The sequence below is a fragment of the Triturus cristatus genome, chromosome 2_1, assembly GCF_964204655.1.
Source record: "Triturus cristatus chromosome 2_1, aTriCri1.1, whole genome shotgun sequence".
Taxonomy (NCBI): domain Eukaryota; kingdom Metazoa; phylum Chordata; class Amphibia; order Caudata; family Salamandridae; genus Triturus; species Triturus cristatus.
Window position 1 is genome coordinate 353814538 of NC_140581.1, and position 22487 is coordinate 353837024.

Genomic DNA, 22487 nt, shown 5'->3' on the forward strand with positions numbered 1-22487 from the left:
GAAGCACACCACTTCACCTACCAGCAAGGTTCATCCCTGACATTGTGGTAATTGCAGTTTCAGTTACTTGCTTGCTTCAAGAGTGTTCGAGTGTTTCGCCACAGTTGGCACAGATAGTGCTGATCTCTAGACACATGTTTCTGTTCTTTAACCGTCATCAGTAGAGCTTACAGTCTTTCAAATGTGGGGTTTGCTGAGTAGGCTCCCAACATCTTTCTGAGGTCAGGTGCCTCTCACAGGCATCCGGGTGCTTCATCCACAAGCTCATCAGCTCAATGACTCATGGGAGTACTATTAAACAGGAACAGGGGTGGGAGCACAACGCTTCACCTCCCAGCAAGGTTTGCCCCTGTTATTGTGGTAAATGCAGTTTCAGTTACTTGCTTGCTTCAAGAGTGTTCGAGTGTTTCGCCACAGTTGGAGCCGATAGTGCTGATCTATAGGCACGTGGTTCTGGTTCTTTAACCGTCATCAGTAGAGATTACAGTCTTTCAAATGTGGAGTTTGCTAAGTGGGCTACCAACATCTTTCTCAGGTCAGGTACTTCTCACAGGCATGCGGGTGCTTCATCCACCAGCTCGTCAGCTCAATATCTCACGGGAGAACTATTAATCAGCAACAGGGGTGGGAGCACACCGCTTTACCTCCCAGCAAGGTTCGCCCCTGGCATTGTGGTAAATGCAGTTTCGGTTACTTGCTTGCTTCAAGTGTGTTCGATTGTTTCGCCACAGTTGGCGCAGATAGTGCTGATCTTTAGACACATGGTTCTGGTTCTTTAACCGTAATCAGTAGAGATTACAGTCTTTCAAATGTGGAGATTGCTGAATAGGCTGCCAACATCTTTCTCAGGTCAGGTACCTCTCACAGGCATGACAGTGCTTCATGCACAAGCTCGTCAGCTCAATGACTCACGGGAATACTATTAAACAGGAACAGGGGTGGTAGCACACCGCTTCACCTCCCAGCAAGGTTCGCCCCTGGCATTGTGGTATATGCAGTTTTGGTTACCTGCTTGCTTCAAGTGTTCGAGTGTTTCGCCACAGTTGGCGCAGATAGTGCTGATCTCTAGACACGTGTTTCTGATTCTTTATCTGTCATCAGTAGAGATTACAGTCTTTGAAATCTGGGGTTTGCTGAGTAGGCTGCCAACAACTTTTTCAGGTCAGGGACCTCTCACAGGCATGCGGGTGCTTCATCCACCAGCTCATCAGCTCAATGACTCACGGGAGAACTATTAAACAGGAACAGGGGTGGGAGCACACCGCTTCACCTCCCAGCAAGGCTCGCACACTGGCATTGTGGTAAATGCAGTTTCAGTTACTTCCTTGCTTCAAGAGTGTTCGACTGTTTCGCCACAGTTGGCGCAGATAGTGCTGATCTATAGGCACGTGGTTCTGGTTCTTTAACCGTCATCAGTAGAGATTACAGTCTTTCAAATGTGGGGTTTGCTGAGAAGGCTGCCAATATCTTTCTCAGGTCAGGTACCTCTTACAGGCATGCGGGTGCTTCATCCACAAGCTCGTCAGCTCAATGACTCACGGGAGTACTATTAAACAGGAATAGGGGTTGGAAGCACACCACCTCACCTCCCAGCAAGGTTCGTCCCTGACATTGTGGTAATTGCAGTTTCAGTTACTTGCTTGCTTCAAGAGTGTTCGAGTGTTTCGCCACAGTTGGCACAGATAGTGCTGATCTCTAGACACATGTTTCTGGTTCTTTAACCGTAATCAGTAGAGATTACAGTCTTTCAAATGTGGAGATTGCTGAATAGGCTGCCAACATCTTTCTCAGGTCAGGTACCTCTCACAGGCATCCGGGTGCTTCATCCACGAGCTCATCAGCTCAATGACTCATGGGAGTACTATTAAACAGTAACAGGGGTGGGAGCACACCGCTTCACCTCCCAGCAAGGTTCACCCCTGGCATTGTGGTAAATGCAGTTTCAGTTACTTGCTTGCTTCAGGTGTGTTCAATTGTTTCGCCACAGTTGGCGCAGATAGTGCTGATCTGGTTCTTTAACCGTCATCAGTAGAGATTACAGTCTTTGAAATCTGGGGTTTGCTGAGTAGGCTGCCAACATCTTTCTCAGGTTAGGTACCTCTCACAGGCATGCGGGTGCTTCATCTACCAGCTCGTCAGCTCAATGACTCTGGGGAGTACTATTAAACAGGAACAGGGGTGGGAGCACAACGCTTCACCTCCCAGCAAGGTTTGCCCCTGGCATTGTGGTAAATGCAGTTTCAGTTACTTGCTTGCTTCAAGAGTGTACGAGTGTTTCGCCACAGTTGGCGCAGATAGTGCTGATCTCTAGACACGTGTTTCTGATTCATTATCCGTCATCAGTAGAGATTACAGTCTTTGAAATCTGGGGTTTGCTGAGTAGGCTGCCAACATCTTTCTCAGGTCAGTGACCTCTCACAGGCATGCGGGTGCTTCATCCACCAGCTCGTCAGCTCAATGACTCACAGGAGAACTATTAAACAGGAACAGGGTTGGGAGCACACCGCTTCACCTCCCAGCAAGGCTCGCACACTGGCATTGTGGCAAATGCAGTTTCAGTTACTTCCTTTCTTCAAGAGTGTTCGACTGTTTCGCCACAGTTGGCGCAGATAGTGCTAATCTCTAGACACCTGTTTCTGGTTCTTTAACCGTCATCAGTAGAGATTTCAGTCTTTCAAATATGGGGTTTGCTGAGAAGGCTGCCAACATCTTTCTTAGGTCGGGTAGCTCTTACAGGCATGCGGGTGCTTCACCCACAAGCTCGTCAGCTCAATGACTCACGGGAGTACTATTAAACAGGAATAGTGGTTGGAAGCACACCACTTCACCTCCCAGCAAGGTTCATCCCTGACATTGTGGTAATTGCAGTTTCAGTTACTTGCTTGCTTCAAGAGTGTTCGAGTGTTTCGCCACAGTTGGCACAGATAGTGCTGATCTCTAGACACATGTTTCTGTTCTTTAACCGTCCTCAGTAGAGCTTACAGTCTTTCAAATGTGGGGTTTGCTGAGTAGGCTCCCAACATCTTTCTGAGGTCAGGTGCCTCTCACAGGCATCCGGGTTCTTCATCCACGAGCTCATCAGCTCAATGACTCATGGGAGTACTATTAAACAGGAACAGGGGTGGGAGCACAACGTTTCACCTCCCAGCAAGGTTTGCCCCTGGCATTGTGGTAAATGCAGTTTCATTTACTTGCTTGCTTCAAGAGTGTTCGAGTGTTTCGCCACAGTTGGAGCCGATAGTGCTGATCTCTAGACACGTGTTTCTGGTTCTTTAACCGTCATCAGTAGAGATTACAGTCTTTCAAATGTGGGGTTTGCTGAGAAGGCTGCCAACATCTTTCTCAGGTCAGGTACCTCTTACAGGCATGCGGGTGCTTCATCCACAAGCTCGTCAGCTCAATGACTCACGGGAGTACTATTAAACAGGAATAGGGGTTGGAAGCACACCACTTCACCTCCCAGCAAGGTTCGTCCCTGACATTGTGGTAATTGCAGTTTCAGTTACTTGCTTGCTTCAAGAGTGTTCGAGTGTTTCGCCACAGTTGGCACAGATAGTGCTGATCTATAGACACATGTTTCTGGTTCTTTAACCGTCATCAGTAGAGCTTCCAGTCTTTCAAAGGTGGGGTTTGTTGAGTAGGCATCCAACATCTTTCTGAGGTCAGGTACCTCTCACAGGCATGCGGGTGCTTCATCCACGAGCTCATCAGCTCAATGACTCATGGGAGTACTATTAAACAGTAACAGGGGTGGGAGCACACCGCTTCACCTCCCAGCAAGGTTCGCCCCTGGCATTGTGGTAAATGCAGTTTCACTTACTTGCTTGCTTCAAGTGTGTTCGATTGTTTCGCCACAGTTGGCGCAGATAGTGCTGATCTCTAGACACGAGTTTCTGGTTCTTTAACCGTCATCAGTAGAGATTACAGTCTTTGAAATTTGGGGTTTGCTGAGTAGGCTGCCAACATCTTTCTCAGGTTAGGTACCTCTCACAGGCGTGCGGGTGCTTCATCCACCAGCTCGTCAGCTCAATGACTCTGGGGAGTACTATTAAACAGGAACAGGGGTGGGAGCACAACGCTTCACCTCCCAGCAAGGTTTGCCCCTGGCATTGTGGTAAATGCAGTTTCAGTTACTTGTTGCTTCAAGAGTGTTTGAGTGTTTCGCCACAGTTGGAGCCGATAGTGCTGATCTATAGACACGTGGTTCTGGTTCTTTAACCGTCATCAGTAGAGATTACAGTCTTTCAAATGTGGAGTTTGCTAAGTAGGCTGCCAACATCTTTCTCAGGTCAGGTACTTCTCACAGGCATGCAGGTGCTTCATCCACCAGCTCGTCAGCTCAATGACTCACGGGAGAACTATTAAACAGGAACAGGGGTTGGAAGAACACCACCTCACCTCCCAGCAAGGTTCGTCCCTGACATTGTGGTAATTGCAGTTTCAGTTACTTGCTTGCTTCAAGAGTGTTTGAGTGTTTCGCCACAGTTGGCACAGATAGTGCTGATCTCTAGACACATGTTTCTGGTTCTTTAACCGTCATCAGTAGAGCTTACAGTCTTTCAAATGTGGGGTTTGCTGAGTAGGCTCCCAACATCTTTCTGAGGTCAGGTACCTCTCACAGGCATCCGGGTGCTTCATCCACGAGCTCATCAGCTCAATGACTCATAGAAGTACTATTAAACAGTAACAGGGGTGGGAGCACACCGCTTCACCTCCCAGCAAGGTTCACCCCTGGCATTGTGGTAAATGCAGTTTCAGTTACTTGCTTGCTTCAAGTGTGTTCAATTGTTTCGCCACAGTTGGCGCAGATAGTGCTGATCTGGTTCTTTAACCGTCATCAGTAGAGATCACAGTCTTTGAAATCTGGGGTTTGCTGAGTAGGCTGCCAACATCTTCCTCAGGTTAGGTACCTCTCACAGGCATGCGGGTGCTTCATCCACCAGCTCGTCAGCTCAATGACTCTGGGGAGTACTATTAAACAGGAACAGGGGTGGGAGCACAACGCTTCACCTCCCAGCAAGGTTTGCCCCTGGCATTGTGGTAAATGCAGTTTCAGTTACTTGCTTGCTTCAAGAGTGTACGAGTGTTTCGCCACAGTTGGAGCCAATAGTGCTGATCTATAGACATGTGGTTCTGGTTCTTTAACCGTCATCAGTAGAGATTACAGTCTTTCAAATGTGGAGTTTGGTAAGTAGGCTACCAACATCTTTCTCAGGTCAGGTACTTCTCACAGGCATGCGGGTGCTTCATCTACGAGCTCGTCAGCTCAATATCTCACGGGAGAACTATTAAACAGGAACAGGCGTGGGAGCACACAGCTTCACCTCCCAGCAAGGTTCGCCCCTTGCATTGGGGTAAATGCAGTTTCGGTTACTTGCTTGCTTCAAGAGTGTTCGATTGTTTCGCCACAGTTGGCGCAGATAGTGCTGATCTTTAGACACATGGTTCTGGTTCTTTTACCGTCATCAGTAGAGATTACAGTCTTTCAAATGTGGAGTTTGCTAAGTAGGCTGCCAACATCTTTTTCAGGTCAGGTACGTCTCACAGGCATGCGGGTGCTTCATCCACGATCTCGTCAGCTCAATGACTAACGAGAGTACTATTAAACAGGAACAGGGGTGGGAGCACACCGCTTCACCTCCCAGCAAGGTTCGCACACTGGCATTGTGGCAAATGGAGTTTCAGTTACTTCCTTGCTTCAAGAGTGTTCGACTGTTTCGCCACAGTTGGCACAGATAGTGCTAATCTCTAGACACGTGTTTCTGGTTCTTTAACCGTCATCAGTAGAGATTACAGTCTTTCAAATGTGGGGTTTGCTGAGAAGGCTGCCAACATCTTTCTCAGGTCAGGGACCTCTTACAGGCATGCGGGTGCTTCATCCACAAGCTCGTCAGCTCAATGACTCACGGGAGTACTATTAAACAGGAATAGGGGTTGGAAGCACACCACTTCACCTCCCAGCAAGATTCGTCCCTGACATTGTGGTAATTGCAGTTTCAGTTACTTGCTTGCTTCAAGAGTGTTCGAGTGTTTCGCCACAGTTGGCACAGATAGTGCTGATCTCTAGACACATGTTTCTGGTTCTTTAACCGTCATCAGTAGAGCTTACAGTCTTTCAAATGTGGGGTTTGCTGAGTAGGCTCCCAACATCTTTCTGAGGTCAGGTACCTCTCACAGGCATGCGGGTGCTTCATCCACGAGCTCATCAGCTCAATCACTCATGGAAGTACTATTAAACAGTAACAGGGGTGGGAGCACACCGCTTCACCTCCCAGCAAGGTTCGCCCCTGGCATTGTGGTAAATGCAGTTTCAGTTACTTGCTTGCTTCAAGAGTGTTCGAGTGTTTCGCCACAGTTGGAGCCGATAGTGCTGATCTATAGACACGTGGTTCTGGTTCTTTAACCGTCATCAGTAGAGATTACAGTCTTTCAAATGTGGAGTTTGCTAAGTCGGCTGCCAACATCTTTCTCAGGTCAGGTACTTCTCACAGGCATGCGGGTGCTTCATCCACCAGCTCGTCAGCTCAATGACTCACGGGAGAACTATTAAACAGGAACAGGGGTGGGAGCACACAGCTTCACCTCCCAGCAAGGCTCGCACACTGGCATTGTGGCAAATGCAGTTTCAGTTACTTCCTTGCTTCAAGAGTGTTCGACTGTTTCGCCAAAGTTGGCGCAGATAGTGCTAATCTCTAGACACCTGTTTCTGGTTCTTTAACCGTCATCAGGAGAGATTATAGTCTTTCAAATGTGGGGTTTGCTGAGAAGGCTGCCAACATCTTTCTCAGGTCAGGTAGCTCTTACAGGCATGCGGGTGCTTCATCCACAAGCTTGTCAGCTCAATGACTCACGGGAGTACTATTAAACAGGAATAGGGGTTGGAAGCACACCACTTCACCTACCAGCAGGGTGCATCCCTGACATTGTGGTAATTGCAGTTTCAGTTACTTGCTTGCTTCAAGAGTGTTCGAGTGTTTCGCCACAGTTGGCACAGATAGTGCTGATCTCTAGACACATGTTTCTGGTTCTTTAGCCGTCATCAGTAGAGCTTACAGTCTTTCAAATGTGGGGTTTGCTGAGTAGGCTCCCAACATCTTTCTGAGGTCAGATACCTCTCACAGGCATCTGGGTGCTTCATCCACGAGCTCATCAGCTCAATGACTCATGGGAGTACTATTAAACAGTAACAGGGGTGGGAGCACACCGCTTCACCTCCCAGCAAGGTTCACCCCTGGCATTGTGGTAAATGCAGTTTCAGTTACTTGCTTGCCTCAAGTGTGTTCGATTGTTTCGCCACAGTTGGCGCAGATAGTGCTGATCTCTAGACACGTGTTTCTGGTTCTTTAACCGTCATCAGTAGAGATTACAGTCTTTGAAATCTGGGGTTTGCTGAGTAGGCTGCCAACATCTTTCTCAGGTTAGGTACCTGTCACAGGCATGCGGGTGCTTCATCCACCAGCTCGTCAGCTCAATGACTCTGGGGAGTACTATTAAACAGGAACAGGGGTGGGAGCACAACGCTTCACCTCCCAGCAAGGTTTGCCCCTGGCATTGTGGTAAATGCAGTTTCAGTTACTTGCTTGCTTCAAGAGTGTACGAGTGTTTCGCCACAGTTGGAGCCTATAGTGCTGATCTATAGACATGTGGTTCTGGTTCTTTAACCGTCATCAGTAGAGATTACAGTCTTTCAAATGTGGGGCCCGATTCACAGAACTAACTTAAGACAAAATCCTAAACTTACTACCATTTTGGTATTCACAGAACGCACTTACTCATTTTGGTATTCACAGAAGGCACTTACTCATTTCGGTAGTCACAGAAGTTAGGACTCCTAACATTAGGACTCCTAAATGCCTTCTGTGAATACCGAAAGCCTTAAAATTAGGATTTTTCTCAGTTTAGTAGTAGTATAGTTAGGACTCCTAACTTTAGGACTCCTAAATGCCTTCTGTGAATACCGAGAGTCTTAAAATTAGGATTTTTCTCAATTTAGTAGTAGTAAAGTGAGGACTCCTAACTTTAGGACTCCTAAATGCCTTTTGTGAATACCGAAAGCCTTAAAAGTAGGATTTTTCTCAGTTTAGTAGTAGTTTAGTTAGGACTCCTAACTTTAGGACTCCTAAATACCTTCTGTGAATACCGAAAGCCTTGTAATTAGGATTTTTCTCAATTTAGTAGTAGTAAAGTTAGGACTCCTAACTTTAGGACTCCTAAATGCCTTCTGTGAATACCGAAAGCCTTAAAATTAGGATTTTTCTCAGTTTAGTAGTAGTAAAGTTAGGAGTCCTAACTTTAGGACTCCTAAACTGAGAAAAATCCTAATTTTAAGACTTTCGGTATTCACAGAAGGCATTTAGGAGTCCTAAAGTTAGGACTCCTAACTTCTGTGAATACCAAAATGAGTAAGTGCCTTCTGTGAATACGAAAACGGTAGTAAGTTTAGGATTTTGTCTTAAGTTAGTTCTGTGAATCGGGCCCGTGGAGTTTGCTAAGTAGGCTGCCAACATCTTTCTCAGGTCAGGTACTTCTCACAGGCATGCGGGTGCTTCATCTACGAACTCATCAGCTCAATATCTAATGGGAGAACTATTAAACAGGAACAGGCGTGGGAGCACACAGCTTCACCTCCCGGCAAGGTTCGCCCCTTGCATTGGGGTAAATGCAGTTTCAGTTACTTGCTTGCTTCAAGAGTGTTCGATTGTTTCACCACAGTTGGCGCAGATAGTGCTGATCTTTAGACACATGGTTCTGGTTCTTTAACCGTCATCAGTAGAGATTACAGTCTTTCAAATGTGGAGATTGCTGAATAGGCTGCCAACATATTTCTCAGGTCAGGTACCTCTCACAGGCATGCGGGTGCTTCATGCACAAGCTCGTCAGCTCAATGACTCACAGGAGAACAATTAAACAAGAACAGGGGTGGGAGCACACCGCTTCACCTCCCAGCAAGGTTCGCCTCTGGCATTGTGGTAAATGCAGTTTTGGTTACGTGCTTGCTTCAAGAGTGTTGGACTGTTTCGCCACAGTTGGCGCAGATAGTGCTGATCTCTAGACACGTGTTTCTAGTTCTTTAACCATCATCAGTAGAGATTACAGTCTTTCAAATGTGGGGTTTGCTGAGTAGGCTGCCAACATCTTTCTCAGGTCAGGTACGTCTCACAGGCATGCGGGTGCTTCATCCACGATCTCGTCAGCTCAATGACTCACAAGAGTACTATTAAACAGGAACAGGGGTGGGAGCACACCGCTTCACCTCCCAGCAAGGTTCGCACACTGGCATTGTGGCAAATGCAGTTTCAGTTACTTCCTTGCTTCTTTCACCGTCATCAGTAGGGCTTACAGTCTTTCAAATGTGGGGTTTGCTGAGTAGGCTCCCAACATCTTTCTGAGGTCAGGTACTTCTCACAGGCATGCGGGTGCTTCATCCACCAGCTCGTCAGCTCAATATCTCACGGGAGAACTATGAAACAGCAACATGGGTGGGAGCACACTGCTTCACCTCCCAGCAAGGTTCGCCCCTGGCATTGTGGTAAATGCAGTTTCGGTTACTTGCTTGCTTCAAGTGTGTTCGATTGTTTCGCCACACTTGGCGCAGATAGTGCTGATCTTTAGACACATGGTTCTGGTTCTTTAACCGTCATCAGTAGAGATTACAGTCTTTCAAATGTGGAGATTGCTGAATAGGCTGCCAACATATTTCTCAGGTCAGGTACCTCTCACAGGCATGCGGTGCTTCATGCACAAGCTCGTCAGCTCAATGACTCACGGGAGAACAATTAAACAGGAACAGGGGTGGGAGCACACCGCTTCACCTCCCAGCAAGGTTCATCCCTGACATTGTGGTAATTGCAGTTTCAGTTACTTGCTTGCTTCAAGAGTGTTCGAGTGTTTCGCCACAGTTGGCACAGATAGTGCTGATCTCTAGACACGTGTTTCTGGTTCTTTAACCGTCATCAGTAGATATTACAGTCTTTGAAATCTGGGGTTTGCTGAGTAGGCTGCCAACATCTTTCTCAGGCTAGGTACCTCTCACAGGCATGCGGGTGCTTCATCCACCAGCTTGTCAGCTCAATGACTGTGGGGAGCACTATTAAACAGGAACAGGGGTGGGAGCACAACGCTTCACCTCCCAGCAAGGTTTGCCCCTGGCATTGTGGTAAATGCAGTTTCAGTTACTTGCTTGCTTCAAGAGTGTACGAGTGTTTCGCCACAGTTGGAGCCGATAGTGCTGATCTATAGACATGTGGTTCTGGTTCTTTCACCGTCATCAGTAGAGCTTACAGTCTTTCAAATGTGGGGTTTGCTGAGTAGGCTCCCAACATCTTTTTGAGGTCAGGTACTTCTCACAGGCATGCGGGTGCTTAATCCACCAGCTCGTCAGCTCAATATCTCACGGGAATACTATTAAACAGTAACAGGGGAGGGAGCACACCGCTTTACCTCCCAGCAAGGTTCACCCCTGGCATTGTGGTAAATACAGTTTCACTTACTTGCTTGCTTCAAGTGTGTTTGATTGTTTCGCCACAGTTGGCGCAGATAGTGCTGATCTCTAGACACGTGTTTCTGGTGCTTTAACCGTCATCAGTAGAGATTACAGTCTTTGAAATTTGGGGTTTGCTGAGTAGGCTGCCAACATCTTTCTCAGGTTAGGTACCTCTCACAGGCATGCGGGTGCTTCATCCACCAGCTTGTCAGCTCAATGACTCTGGGGAGTACTATTAAACAGGAACAGGGGTGGGAGCAGAACGCTTCACCTCCCAGCAAGGTTTGCCCCTGGCATTGTGGTAAATGCAGTTTCAGTTACTTGCTTGCTTCAAGAGTGTTCGAGTGTTTCGCCACAGTTGGAGCCGATAGTGCTGATCCATAGACACGTGGTTCTGGTTCTTTAACCGTCATCAGTAGAGATTACAGTCTTTCAAATGTGGAGTTTGCTAAGTAGGCTGCCAACATCTTTCTCAGGTCAGGTACTTCTCACAGGCATGCGGGTGCTTCATCCACCAGCTCGTCAGCTCAATATCTCACGGGAGAACTATTAAACAGCAACAGGGGTGGGAGCACACTGCTTCACCTCCCAGCAAGTTTCGTCCCTGGCATTGTGGTAAATGCACTTTCGGTTACTTGCTTGCTTCAAGTGTGTTCAATTGTTTCGCCACACTTGGCGCAGATAGTGCTGATCTTTAGACACATGTTTCTGGTTCTTTAACCGTCATCAGTAGAGATTACAGTCTTTCAAATGTGGAGATTGCTGAATAGGCTGCCAACATCTTTCTCAGGTCAGGTACCTTTCACAGGCATGCGGGTGCTTCATGCACAAGCTCGTCAGCTCAATGACTCACGGGAATACTATTAAACAGGAACAGGGGTGGTAGCACACCGCTTCACCTCCCAGCAAGGTTCGCCCCTGGCATTGTGGTATATGCAGTTTTGGTTACCTGCTTGCTTCAAGTGTTCAAGTGTTTCGCCACAGTTGGCGCAGATAGTGCTGATCTCTAGACACGTGTTTCTGATTCTTTATCCGTCATCAGTAGAGATTACAGTCTTTGAAATCTGCGGTTTGCTGAGTAGGCTGCCAACATCTTTCTCAGGTCAGGGACCTCTCACAGGCATGCGGGTGCTTCATCCACCAGCTCGTCAGCTCAATGACTCACGGGAGAACTATTAAACAGGAACAGGGGTGAGAGCACACCGCTTCACCTCCCAGCAAGGCTCGCACACTGGCATTGTGGCAAATGCAGTTTCAGTTACTTCCTTGCTTCAAGAGTGTTCGACTGTTTCGCCACAGTTGGCGCAGATAGTGCTAATCTCTAGACACCTGTTTCTGATTCTTTAACCGTCATCAGTAGAGATTACAGTCTTTCAAATGGGGGGTTTGCTGAGAAGGCTGCCAACATCTTTCTCAGGTCAGGTTGCTCTTACAGGCATGGGGGTGCTTCATCCACAAGCTCGTCAGCTCAATGACTCACGGGAGTACTATTAAACAGGAATAGGGGTTGGAAGCACACCACTTCACCTCCAAGCAAGGTTCATCCCTGACATTGTGGTAATTGCAGTTTCAGTTACTTGCTTGCTTCAAGAGTGTTCGCGTGTTTCGCCACAGTTGGCACAGATAGTGCTGATCTCTAGACACGTGTTTCTGGTTCTTTAACCGTCATCAGTAGAGATTACAGTCTTTGAAATCTGGGGTTTGCTGAGTAGGCTGCCAACATCTTTCTCAGGTTAGGTACCTCTCACAGGCATGCGGGTGCTTCATCTACCAGCTCGTCAGCTCAATGACTCTGGGGAGTACTATTAAACAGGAACAGGGGTGGGAGCACAACGCTTCACCTCCCAGCAAGGTTTGCCCCTGGCATTGTGGTAAATGCAGTTTCAGTTACTTGCTTGCTTCAAGAGTGTACGAGTGTTTCGCCACAGTTGGAGCCGATAGTGCTGATCTATAGACATGTGGTTCTGGTTCTTTCACCGTCATCAGTAGAGCTTACAGTCTTTCAAATGTGGGGTTTGCTGAGTAGGCTCCCAACATCTTTCTGAGGTCAGGTACTTCTCACAGGCATGTGGGTGCTTCATCCACCAGCTCGTCAGCTCAATATCTTACGGGAGAACTATTAAACAGCAACAGGGGTGGGAGCACACTGCTTCACCTCCCAGCAAGGTTCGCCCCTGGCATTGTGGTAAATGCAGTTTCCGTTACTTGCTTGCTTCAAGTGTGTTCGATTGTTTCGCCACACTTGGCGCAGATAGTGCTGATCTTTAGACACATGGTTCTGGTTCTTTAACCGTCATCAGTAGAGATTACATTCTTTCAAATGTGGAGATTTCTGAATAGGCTGCCAACATCTTTCTCAGGTCAGGTACCTCTCACAGGCATGCGGGTGCTTCATGCACAAGCTCGTCAGCTCAATGACTCACGGGAATACTATTAAACAGGAACAGGGGTTGTAGCACACCGCTTCACCTCCCAGCAAGGCTCGCCCCTGGCATTGTGGTATATGCAGTTTTGGTTACCTGCTTGCTTCAAGTGTTCAAGTGTTTCGCCACAGTTGGCGCAGATAGTGCTGATCTCTAGACACGTGTTTCTGATTCTTTATCCGTCATCAGTAGAGATTACAGTCTTTGAAATCTGCGGTTTGCTGAGTAGGCTGCCAACATCTTTCTCAGGTCACGGACCTCTCACAAGCATGCGGGTGCTTCATCCACCGGCTCGTCAGCTCAATGACTCTGGGGAGTACTATTAAACAGGAACAGGGGTAGGAGCACAACGCTTCACCTCCCAGCAAGGTTTACCCCTGGCATTGTGGTAAATGCAGTTTCAGTTACTTGCTTGCTTCAAGAGTGTACGAGTGTTTCGCCACAGTTGGAGCCGATAGTGCTGATCTATAGACATGTGGTTCTGGTTCTTTCACCGTCATCAGTAGAGCTAACAGTCTTTCAAATGTGGAGTTTGCTGAGTAGGCTCCCAACATCTTTCTGAGGTCAGGTACTTCTCACAGGCATGCTGGTGCTTCATCCACCAGCTCGTCAGCTCAATATCTCACTGGAGAACTATTAAACAGCAACAGGGGTGGGAGCACACTGCTTCACCTCCCAGCAAGGTTCGCCCCTGGCATTGTGGTAAAGGCAGTTTCGGTTACTTGCTTGCTTCAAGTGTGTTCGATTGTTTCGCCACACTTGGCGCAGATAGTGCTGATCTTTAGACACATGGTTCTGGTTCTTTAACCGTCATCAGTAGAGATTACAGTCTTTCAAATGTGGAGATTGCTGAATAGGCTGCCAAAATCTTTCTCAGGTCAGGTACCTCTCACAGGCATGCGGGTGCTTCATGCACAAGCTCGTCAGCTCAATGACTCACAGGATACTATTAAACAGGAACAGGGGTGGTAGCACACCGCTTCACCTCCCAGCAAGATTCGCCCCTGGCATTGTGATTTATGCAGTTTTGGTTACCTGCTTGCTTCAAGTGTTCAAGTGTTTCGCCACAGTTGGCACAGATAGTGCTGATCTCTAGACACATGTTTCTGGTTCTTTAACCGTCAGCAGTAGAGCTTACAGTCTTTCAAATGTGGGGTTTGTTGAGAAGGCTCCCAACATCTTTCTGAGGTCAGGTACCTCTCACAGGCATGCGGGTGCTTCATCCACGAGCTCATCAGCTCAATGACTCATGGGAGTACTATTAAACAGTAACAGGGGTGGGAGCACACCGATTCACCTCCCAGCAAGGTTCACCCCTGGCATTGTGGTAAATGCAGTTTCACTTACTTGCTTGCTTCAAGTGTGTTCGATTGTTTCGCCACAGTTGGCGCAGATAGTGCTGATCTCTAGACACGTGTTTCTGGTTCTTTAACCGTCATCAGTAGAGATTACAGTCTTTGAAATTTGGGGTTTGCTGAGTAGGCTGCCAACATCTTTCTCAGGGTAGGTACCTCTCACAGGCATGCGGGTGCTTCATCCACCAGCTCGTCAGCTCAATGACTCTGGGGAGTACTATTAAACAGGAACAGGGGTGGGAGCACAATGCTTCACCTCCCAGCAAGGTTTGCCCCTGGCATTGTGGTAAATGCAGTTTCAGTTACTTACTTGCTTCAAGAGTGTTCGAGCGTTTCGCCACAGTTGGAGCCGATAGTGCTGATCTATAGACACGTGGTTCTGGTTCTTTAACCGTCATCAGTATAGATTACAGTCTTTCAAATGTGGAGTTTGCTAAGTAGGCTGCCAACATCTTTCTCAGGTCAGGTACTTCTCACAGGCATGCGGGTGCTTCATCCACCAGCTCGTCAGCTCAATATCCCACGGGAGAACTATTAAACAGCAACAGGGGTGGGAGCACACTGCTTCACCTCGCAGCAAGGTTCGCCCCTGGCATTGTGGTAAATGCAGTTTCGGTTACTTGCTTGCTTCAAGTGTGTTCGATTGTTTCGCCACACTTGGCGCAGATAGTGCTGATCTTTAGACACATGGTTCTGGTTCTTTAACCGTCATCAGTAGAGATTACAGTCTTTCAAATGTGGAGATTGCTGAATAGGCTGCCAACATCTTTCTCAGGTCAGGTACCTCTCACAGGCATGTGGGAGCTTCATGCACAAGCTCATCAGCTCAATGACTCACGGGAATACTATTAAACAGGAACAGGGGTGGTAGCACACCGCTTCACCTCCCAGCAAGATTCGCCCCTGGCATTGTGGTTTATGCAGTTTTGGTTACCTGCTTGCTTCAAGTGTTCAAGTGTTTCACCACAGTTGGCGCAGATAGTGCTGATCTCTAGACACGTGTTTCTGATTCTTTATCCGTCATCAGTAGAGATTACAGTCTTTGAAATCTGCGGTTTGCTGAGTAGGCTGCCAACATCTTTCTCAGGTCAGGGACCTCTCACAGGCATGCGGGTGCTTCATCCACCAGCTCGTCAGCTCAATGACTCACGGGAGAACTATTAAACAGGAACAGGGGTGGGAGCACACCGCTTCACCTCCCAGCAAGGCTCGCACACTGGCATTGTGGCAAATGCAGTTTCAGTTACTTCCTTGCTTCAAGAGTGTTCGGCTGTTTCGCCACAGTTGGCGCAGAGAGTGCTAATCTCTAGACACCTGTTTCTGATTCTTTAACCGTCATCAGTAGAGATTACAGTCTTTCAAATGTGGGGTTTGCTGAGAAGGCTGCCAACATCTTTCTCAGGTCAGGTTGCTCGTACAGGCATGCGGGTGCTTCAGCCACAAGCTCGTCAGCTCAATGACTCACGGGAGTACTATTAAACAGGAATAGGGGTTGGAAGCACACCACTTCACCTCCCAGCAAGGTTCATCCCTGACATTGTGGTAATTGCAGTTCAGTTACTTGCTTGCTTCAAGAGTGTTCGAGTGTTTCGCCACAGTTGGCACAGATAGTGCTGATCTCTAGACACGTGTTTCTGGTTCTTTAACCGTCATCAGTAGATATTACAGTCTTTGAAATCTGGGGTTTGCTGAGTAGGCTGCCAACATCTTTCTCAGGCTAGGTACCTCTCACAGGCATGCGGGTGCTTCATCCACCAGATCGTCAGCTCAATGACTTTGGGGAGTACTATTAAACAGGAACAGGGGTGGGAGCACAACGCTTCACCTCCCAGCAAGGTTTGCCCCTGGCATTGTGGTAAATGCAGTTTCAGTTACTTGCTTGCTTCAAGAGTGTACGAGTGTTTCGCCACAGTTGGAGCCGATAGTGCTGATCTATAGACATGTGGTTCTGGTTCTTTCACCGTCATCAGTAGAGCTTACAGTCTTTCAAATGTGGGGTTTGCTGAGTAGGCTCCCAACATCTTTCTGAGGTCAGGTACTTCTCACAGGCATGCGGGTGCTTCATCCACCAGCTCGTCAGCTCAATATCTCACAGGAGAACTATTAAACAGCAACAGGGGTGGGAGCACACTGCTTCACCTCCCAGCAAGGTTCGCCCCTGGCATTGTGGTAAATGCAGTTTCGGTTACTTGCTTGCTTCAAGTGTGTTCGATTGTTTCGCCACACTTGGCGCAGATAGTGCTGATCCTTAGACACATGGTTCTGGTTCTTTAACCGTCATCAGTAGAGATTACAGTCTTTCAAATGTGGAGATTGCTGAATAGGCTGCCAAAATCTTTCTCAGGTCAGGTACCTCTCACAGGCATTCGGGTGCTTCATGCACAAGCTTGTCAGCTCAATGACTCACGGGAATACTATTAAACAGGAACAGGGGTGGTAGCACACCGCTTCACCTCCCAGCAAGGTACGCCCCTGGCATTGTGGTATATGCAGTTTTGGTTACCTGCTTGCTTCAAGTGTTCAAGTGTTTCGCCACAGTTGGCGCAGATAGTACTGATCTCTAGACACGTGTTTCTGATTCTTTATCCGTCATCAGTAGAGATTACAGTCTTTGAAATCTGCGGTTTGCTGAGTAGGCTGCCAACATCTTTCTCAGGTCAGGGACCTCTCACAGGCATGCGAGTGCTTCATCCACCAGCTCGTCAGCTCAATGACTCACGGGAGAACTATTAAACAGGATCAGGGGTGGGACCACACCGCTTCACCTCAAAGCAAGGCTCGCACACTGGCATTGTGGCAAATGCAGTTTCAGTTACTTCCTTGCTTCAAGAGTGTTCGACTGTTTCGCCACAGTTGGCGCAGATAGTGCTAATCTCTAGACACCTCTTTCTGATTCTTTAACAGTCATCAGTAGAGATCACAGTCTTTCAAATGTGGGGTTTGCTGAGAAGGTTGCCAACATCTTTCTCAGGTCAGGTTGCTCTTACAGGCATTCGGGTGCTTCATCCACAAGCTCGTCAGCTCAATGACTCACGGGAGTACTATTAAACAGGAATAGGGGTTGGAAGAACACCACTTCACCTCCCAGCAAGGTTCATCCCTGACATTGTGGTAATTGCAGTTTCAGTTACTTGCTTGCTTCAAGAGTGTTCGAGTGTTTCGCCACAGTTGGCACAGATAGTGCTGATCTCTAGACACGTGTTTCTGGTTCTTTAACCGTCATCAGTAGAGATTACAGTCTTTGAAATCTGGGGTTTGCTGAGTAGGCTGCCAACATCTTTCTCAGGTTAGGTACCTCTCACAGGCATGCGGGTGCTTCATCCACCAGCTCGTCAGCTCAATGACTCTGGGGAGTACTATTAAACAGGAACAGGGGTGGGAGCACAACGCTTCACCTCCCAGAAAGGTTTGCCCCTGGCATTGTGGTAAATGCAGTTTCAGTTACTTCCTTGCTTCAAGAGTGTACGAGTGTTTCGCCACAGTTGGAGCCGATAGTGCTGATCTATAGACATGTGGTTCTGGTTCTTTCACCGTCATCAGTAGAGCTTACAGTCTTTCAAATGTGGGGTTTGCTGAGTAGGCTCCCAACATCTTTCTGAGGTCAGGTACTTCTCACAGGCATGTGGGTGCTTCATCCACCAGCTCGTCAGCTCAATATCTCACGGGAGAACTATTAAACAGCAACAGGGGTGGGAGCACACTGATTCACCTCCCAGCAAGGTTCGCCCCTGGCATTGTGGTAAATGCAGTTTCGGTTACTTGCTTGCTTCAAGTGTGTTCGATTGTTTCGCCACACTTGGCGCAGATAGTGCTGATCTTTAGACACATGGTTCTGGTTCTTTAACCGTCATCAGTAGATCTTACAGTGTTTCAAATGTGGAGATTGCTGAATAGGCTGCCAAAATCTTTCTCAGGTCAGGTACCTCTCACAGGCATGCGGGTGCTTCATGCACAAGCTCGTCAGCTCAATGACTCACGGGAATACTATTAAACAGGAACAGGGGTGGTAGCACACCGCTTCACCTCCCAGCAAGGTTCGCCCCTGGCATTGTGGTATATGCAGTTTTGGTTACCTGCTTGCTTCAAGTGTTCAAGTGTTTCGCCACAGTTGGCGCAGATAGTACTGATCTCTAGACACGTGTTTCTGATTCTTTATCCGTCATCAGTAGAGATTACAGTCTTTGAAATCTGCGGTTTGCTGAGTAGGCTGCCAACATCTTTCTCAGGTCAGGGACCTCTCACAGGCATGCGAGTGCTTCATCCACCAGCTCGTCAGCTCAATGACTCACGGGAGAACTATTAAACAGGATCAGGGGTGGGACCACACCGCTTCACCTCCCAGCAAGGCTCGCACACTGGCATTGTGGCAAATGCAGTTTCAGTTACTTCCTTGCTTCAAGAGTGTTCGACTGTTTCGCCACAGTTGGCGCAGATAGTGCTAATCTCTAGACACCTCTTTCTGATTCTTTAACCGTCATCAGTAGAGATTACAGTCTTTCAAATGTGGGGTTTGCTGAGAAGGTTGCCAACATCTTTCTCAGGTCAGGTTGCTCTTACAGGCATGCGGGTGCTTCATCCACAAGCTCGTCAGCTCAATGACTCACGGGAGTACTATTAAACAGGAATAGGGTTTGGAAGCACACCACTTCACCTCCCAGCAAGGTTCATCCCTGACATTGTGGTAATTGCAGTTTCAGTTACTTGCTTGCTTCAAGAGTGTTCGAGTGTTTCGCCACAGTTGGCACAGATAGTGCTGATCTCTAGACACGTGTTTCTGGTTCGAAATCTGGGGTTTGCTGAGTAGGCTGCCAACATCTTTCTCAGGTTAGGTACCTCTCACAGGCATGCGGGTGCTTCATCCACCAGCTCGTCAGCTCAATGACTCTGGGGGAGTACTATTAAACAGGAACAGGGGTGGGAGCACAACGCTTCATCTCCCAGCAAGGTTTGCCCCTGGCATTGTGGTAAATGCAGTTTCAGTTACTTCCTTGCTTCAAGAGTGTACGAGCGTTTCGCCACAGATGGAGCCGATAGTGCTGATCTATAGACATGTGGTTCTGGTTCTTTCACCGTCATCAGTAGAGCTTACAGTCTTTCAAATGTGGGGTTTGCTGAGTAGGCTCCCAACATCTTTCTGAGGTCAGGTACATCTCACAGGCATCCGGGTGCTTCATCCACGAGCTCATCTGCTCAATGACTCATGGGAGTACTATTAAACAGTAACAGGGGAGGGAGCACACCGCTTCACCTCCCAGCAAGGTTCGCCCCTGGCATTGTGGTAAATGCAGTTTCACTTACTTGCTTGCTTCAAGTGTGTTTGATTGTTTCGCCACAGTTGGCGCAGATAGTGCTGATCTCTAGACACGTGTTTCTGGTTCTTTAACCACATCAGTAGAGATTACAGTCTTTGAAATATGGGGTTTGCTGAGTAGGCTGCCAACATCTTTCTCAGGTTAGGTACCTCTCACAGGCATGCGGGTGCTTCATCCACCAGCTCGTCAGCTCAATGACTCTGGGGAGTACTATTAAACAGGAACAGGGGTGGGAGCACAACACTTCACCTCCCAGCAAGGTTTGCCCCTGGCATTGTGGTAAATGCAGTTTCAGTTACTTGCTTGCTTCAAGTGTGTTTGATTGTTTCGCCACACTTGGCGCAGATAGTGCTGATCTTTAGACACATGGTTCTGGTTCTTTAACCGTCATCAGTAGAGATTACAGTCTTTCAAATGTGGAGTTTGCTAAGTAGGCTGCCAACATCTTTCTCAGGTCAGGTACTTCTCACAGGCATGCGGGTGCTTCATCCACCAGCTCGTCAGCTCAATATCTCACGGGAGAACTATTAAACAGCAACAGGGGTGGGAGCACACTGCTTCACCTCCCAGCAAGGTTCGCCCCTGGCATTGTGGTAAATGCAGTTTCAGTTACTTGCTTGCTTCAAGTGTGTTTGATTGTTTCGCCACACTTGGCGCAGACAGTGCTGATCTTTAGACACATGGTTCAGGTTCTTTAACCGTCATCAGTAGAGATTACAGTCTTTCAAATGTGGAGATTGCTAAATAGGCTGCCAACATCTTTCTCAGGTCAGGTACCTTTCACAGGCATGCGGGTGCTTCATGCACAAGCTCGTCAGCTCAATGACTCACGGGAATACTATTAAACAGGAACAGGGGTGGTAGCACACCGCTTCACCTCCCAGCATGGTTCGCCCCTGGCATTGTGGTATATGCAGTTTTGGTTACCTGCTTGCTTCAAGTGTTCAAGTGTTTCGCCACAGTTGGCGCAGATAGTGCTGATCTCTAGACACGTGTTTCTGGTTCTTTATCCGTCATCAGTAGAGCTTACAGTCTTTGAAATCTGTGGTTTGCTGAGTAGGCTGCCAACATCTTTCTCAGGTCAGGGACCTCTCACAGGCATGCGGGTGCTTCATCCACCAGCTCGTCAGCTCAATGACTCACGGGAGAACTATTAAACAGGAACAGGGGTGGGAGCACACCGCTTCACCTCCCAGCAAGGCTCGCACACTGGCATTGTGGCAAATGCAGTTTCAGTTACTTCCTTGCTTCAAGAGTGTTCGACTGTTTCGCCACAGTTGGCGCAGATAGTGCTAATCTCTAGACACCTGTTTCTGATTCTTTAACCGTCATCAGTAGAGATTACAGTCTTTCAAATGTGGGGTTTGCTGAGAAGGCTGCCAACATCTTTCTCAGGTCAGGTTGCTCTTACAGGCATGCGGGTGCTTCATCCACAAGCTTGTCAGCTCAATGACTCACGGGAGTACTATTAAACAGGAATAGGGGTTGGAAGCACACCACTTCACCTCCCAGCAAGGTTCATCCCTGACATTGTGGTAATTGCAGTTTCAGTTACTTGCTTGCTTCAAGAGTGTTCGAGTGTTTCGCCACAGTTGGCACAGATAGTGCTGATCTCTAGACACGTGTTTCTGGTTCTTTAACCGTCATCAGTAGAGATTACAGTCTTTGAAATCTGGGGTTTGCTGAGTAGGCTGCCAACATCTTTTTCAGGTTAGGTACCTCTCACAGGCATGCGGGTGCTTCATCCACCAGCTCGTCAGCTCAATGACTCTGGGGAGTACTATTAAACAGGAACAGGGGTGGGAGCACACCGCTTCACCTCCCAGCAAGGTTCGCCCCTGGCATTGTGGTAAATGCAGTTTCACTTACTTGCTTGCTTCAAGTGTGTTCGATTGTTTCGCCACAGTTGGCGCAGATAGTGCTGATCTCTAGACACGTGTTTCTGGTTCTTTAACCGTCATCAGTAGAGATTACAGTCTTTGAAATTTGGGGTTTGCTGAGTAGGCTGCCAACATCTTTCTCAGGGTAGGTACCTCTCACAGGCATGCGGGTGCTTCCTCCACCAGCTCGTCAGCTCAATGACTCTGGGGAGTACTATTAAACAGGAACAGGGGTGGGAGCACAACGCTTCACCTCCCAGCAAGGTTTGCCCCTGGCATTGTGGTAAATGCAGTTTCAGTTACTTACTTGCTTCAAAAGTGTTCGAGTGTTTCGCCACAGTTGGAGCCGATAGTGCTGATCTATAGACATGTGGTTCTGGTTCTTTCACCGTCATCAGTAGAGCTTACAGTCTTTCAAATGTGGGGTTTGCTAAGTAGGCTGCCAACATCTTTCTCAGGTCAGGTACTTCTCACAGGCATGCGGGTGCTTCATCCACCAGCTCGTCAGCTCAATATCTCACGGGAGAACTATTAAACAGCAACAGGGGTGGGAGCACACTGCTTCACCTCCCAGCAAGGATCGCCCCTGGCATTGTGGTAAATGCAGTTTCAGTTACTTGCTTGCTTCAAGTGTGTTTGATTGTTTCGCCACACTTGGCGCAGATAGTGCTGATCTTTAGACACATGGTTCTGGTTCTTTAACCGTCATCAGTAGAGATTACAGTCTTTCAAACGTGGAGATTGCTGAATAGGCTGCCAACATCTTTCTCAGGTCAGGTACCTCTCACAGGCATGCGGGTGCTTCATGCACAAGCTCGTCAGCTCAATGACTCACGGGAGAACTATTAAACAGGAACAGGGGTGGGAGCACACCGCTTCACCTCCCAGCAAGGTTCGCCCCTGGCATTGTGGTATATGCAGTTTTGGTTACCTGCTTGCTTCAAGTGTTCAAGTGTTTCGCCACAGTTGGCGCAGATAGTGCTGATCTCTAGTCACGTGTTTCTGGTTCTTTATCCGTCATCAGTAGAGATTAC